We start from the raw sequence: 4,041 nt of genomic DNA, 5'->3' as shown, positions 1-4,041 counted from the left end.
TTATTAATTCAAATTTATTTATTTGCATTTTATTTTATCTTGCTACTATGAGCTGCTTGTTTCTTTTGTTAGATGACGCGTTCACTTCCTGATCCAAGCTTGCCAGCATTCGATCCTGAGATTGAAAGAACTATTTCACGAATAAGGCAAGCTCGGCGTCGGTTAGTCCTCTCAGAGGGCGGATCTGAAACGTCATTTGAGGAAGAAACCAGCCCCCGTTCTACTAATTCGGTTGATTTACGTGTACGTGACATGGAAGCACCTAGGAGAGTTACTATCCAGGAGGCTGGAGCCCCTGATTTTACAATGCAACCGTTTCAAGCGCATCACCCAGCGGTGGCTACAAATTTTGAAATAAAGACCGCACTGATCAATTTGATGCCCAAGTTTCATGGCTTACCTACTCAAGAGCCTATCAAGCACCTGAGAGATTTTCAAGCAGCCTGTTCTACTGTCATGCGTGATGGTGCAGATGAAACTTCAATTCTGTTGAAAGCTTTCCCATTTTCTCTTGAAGGAAAGACAAGATTGTGGTACTACACTTAACCCGCAGCAACTGTATCCAACTGGGATACACTTAGAAGAGAATTCTTGGAAAAGTTCTTTCCAGCTGAAGTTACTGATAAACTAAGGAAAGACATTTCCATGATTGTTCAGGACGAATTCGAGACTCTCTATGAGTACTGGGAGCGCTTCAATAATCTTCTGGAAGCATGCCCCCACCATATGATTGACAAGATAGTGTTACTCGGTTACGTCACACAGGGCATGAGGCCCCAAGATAAGAGATAAGACCACATTAGAAAGTGCTAGAAATGGGTCTATGAAAAAGTATAAGACCACTGATGAGGCATGGCAATTAATCAGCGACTTAGCTGAATCCACTCGGAATCACAGGCAGAAACAAGGCCGTTCAAAAGCCGTTGCAGAAGTATCCTCTAGCAGAGAGATTGCTGCTCTAACTCAGAGTATCTGTGAAATGACCAACTTGCTGAAGCAGATGCAATTGAATCAACAACAAGTTCAACAAGCTCAACCTTCTCCACTACAGCAAGGCCAAAGTTAGTCCCACAGAGAGTTTACGGAATCTGTGCTGATTATAGCCATTATACTGATGAATGTCCGTAGCTCCAGCAGAAAGACAACACCGTGGCAGCCACTCATAACTTCTATGACCGCCCCAACCAAGGGTACAATCAAGGTGGCAATTACAGCCATGGATGGCAGGACAATTCTAACCAGAATTGGAGGGACAACAACAACAGGCAGCAGAACCAGAACCAGCCCTACAGAGCACCTCACCTGAGGCAATCCCAAGGACCACAGAATATCCAACAGCAGACCTCTCAAATTACTTATCCTTCTTCATCTTCTAATGATGACTTACTATAATCTATTGATCGGAGACAACAGACCATGGAAAATAACCTTTATACTACACTAAATGGTCTGAACTCTACTTTGCAAGCTCTTGTCTCATAGATTGGATCAATGAATAACTCCAATAACCAACCTTTGAGCTCCAGTGGAATCCCCTCTCAACCATTACCCAATCCAAAGGGTGGCATTAATGCCATCACCCTAAGGTCCGGAACCACACTGCAGGAGAGGAATCAGGAGGAGCCAAGCCCACCAGAACACGCCTCAGCTGAAGAGGTAGTGGAAATAGAAGATGTTGAAGAGGAAGAGGACATACAGGACATAGATGAAAAAGAAGAAGTTCAACCACAGGAGGAAGCACTAAAGGGCACAGACACTGCAGAAGACACCACTCCCATTCCATTTCCACAACTTGCAAGGAAGCCCAGGAAGCAGCTGGAACCTGATCCCAAAATGGTAGAGATATTCAAAAAGGTTGAGGTAACTGTTCCTCTTTTTGATGTTATTCAACAGGTACCTGAATATGCAAAGTTTCTAAAAGATTTATGTATACATAAAGACAAAATTAATGAATTAGAAACTATTCCTTTAGGAAGTTCCATATCTGCTTTAATGGGAGGTTTACCTGAAAAGTGTAGTGACCCAGGTCCATGTATGGTTAATTGTACTATTGGTGGTGTAGTATTTTCTGACTGCATGTGTGATTTAGGAGCATGTGTGAGTATAATGCCTGTGTCTATATATGATATTTTGAGGCTCCCTCCCTTAAAAAGGTCGGCAGCTCGTTTTGTGTTAGCAGATAAAAGCATTGTTACAGTGGCTGGAGTTGCTGAAGATGTATTAGTGGGCATTAAGGGGCTCACATTTCCCATTGATTTTTATATCCTGGAGATGCCCTAAAATGACTCAGAGAAGCCATCATCAATCCTACTCGGAAGACCATTCCTAAAGACCTCGAAGTTCAAATTAGATGCTTTTTCAGGAACATACTCTTTTGAAATAGATGGCCGAGTAGTAATCTTCAATCTGAATGGAGTTATGAAGCATCCTCCGGAGGATCAATATATTCTCTAGTGTGACATTATAGATGAAACCGTAGCTGAAGTTCACCAGGAGGAATTTGAAGAGAAGTACATAGGACAAGGTCTAAGTGTGGGGACATTCTCAGAGGACAATGACAGTGCTTTACCATTGTCACCAGCTCCAGACAACCCAGAGCCTGACCATGATCAGAAGTTGGAATTAAAACCCCTTCCTCCACACCTCAAATATGCTTACCTTAAGGACGAACAGAAGTTTCCAGTTATCATTGCAAGGGAACTCACTTCTCAACAGGAAGAGCAGTTACTTAGTGTGCTGAGGAGGCATAAGAAGGCAATTGGTTGGAGTTTGGCAGACATAGTAGGCATCAACCCTCAAGTCTGAGTATAGGATATTTTTAGAAGAGGGAGCAAGACCTGTCCGTCAACCCCAAAGAAGACTGAACCCCGCTATCTTAGAGGTTGTCAAGAAGGAAGTGACCAGACTACTGGAGGCAGACATCATCTAACCCATTTCGGACAGTGATTGGATAAGCCCAGTACAAGTGGTGCCCAAGAAGTCTGGAGTCACTACAGTGAAGAATGAGCATAGAGAGCTCATGGCAACCAGAGTTCAGAATGCATGGAGGGTCTGCATTGACTACAGACGCCTCAACCAGGCCACTCGTAAGGATCATTATCCTCTTCCATTCATTGATCAAATGCTGGATCGCCTGTCAGGTAAATCACATTATTGTTTTTTAGATGGTTACACAGGTTATTTCCAGATTCATATAGCTCCTGAGGATCAGGAAAAGACCACTTTTACATGTCCTTTTGGGACTTATGCTTACAGGAGAATGCCTTTTGGCTTGTGCAATGCACCAGCTACCTTCCAAAGGTGCATGATGAGTCTTTTCTCTGATCTTATTGAGGACTGTATGGAAGTTTTTATGGATGATTTTAGTGTGTATGGTGATTCCTTTAGCCTTTGCTTAGATGGATTATCTAGAGTATTAGATAGATGTATCAATATGAACCTTGTATTAAATTTTGAAAAATGTCACTTTATGGTAAAACAAGGTATTGTACTAGGACATGTTGTGTCTAATACTGGCATTTCTGTAGATCCAGCAAAGGTGGATGTTATTTCTAGTTTACCTTACCCCTCTTCTGTGAGGGAAGTCCGTTTGTTCCTTGGCCATGCAGGTTTTTACAGGAGATTCATTAAGGACTTCAGTAAGGTAGCACTTCCCTTATCCAGGCTACTGTAGAAAGATATTGAATTCGAGTTCAGTGAGGATTGCAAACAAGCATTTGATAAGCTGAAGACCGTCCTGACTCAAGCTCCAATTGTGAGAGGACCAGATTGGAGCCTGCCATTTGAAATAATGTGCGACGCCTCCAACCATGCAGTAGGAGCAGCACTGGCTCAGCGTGAAGGTAAGGACCCCTTTGTTATTGCTTATGCGTCTAAAACTTTAGATGCCGCTCAGTCCAATTACACTACTACTGAGAAAGAGATTCTTGTTATTATTTTTTCTCTGGATAAATTTTGAGCCTATTTACTTGGTACAAAGGTAGTAGTGTACTCAGACCACGCAGCTCTAAAGTATCTATTAGCTAAAAAGGACTCCAAACC

The 4,041-nt window shown here is 42.5% G+C and overlaps 1 non-coding gene across 1 annotated transcript; it reads right to left on the bottom strand.

Annotated features, from left to right (window-relative positions):
- Positions 1-624: 624 nt before the first annotated feature.
- LOC112753521 (small nucleolar RNA R71) lies at positions 625-732 on the bottom strand. Its single transcript, XR_003177906.1, has one exon. It is a non-coding gene; the product is annotated as a small nucleolar RNA R71 (small nucleolar RNA).
- Positions 733-4,041: the final 3,309 nt, after the last annotated feature.

Source organism: Arachis hypogaea, chromosome 15 (assembly GCF_003086295.3).
Source record: "Arachis hypogaea cultivar Tifrunner chromosome 15, arahy.Tifrunner.gnm2.J5K5, whole genome shotgun sequence".
NCBI classification, from domain to species: domain Eukaryota; kingdom Viridiplantae; phylum Streptophyta; class Magnoliopsida; order Fabales; family Fabaceae; genus Arachis; species Arachis hypogaea.
The sequence above is the reverse complement of the archived record's forward strand: the minus strand, read 5'-3'. Positions and strand labels throughout refer to the sequence as shown.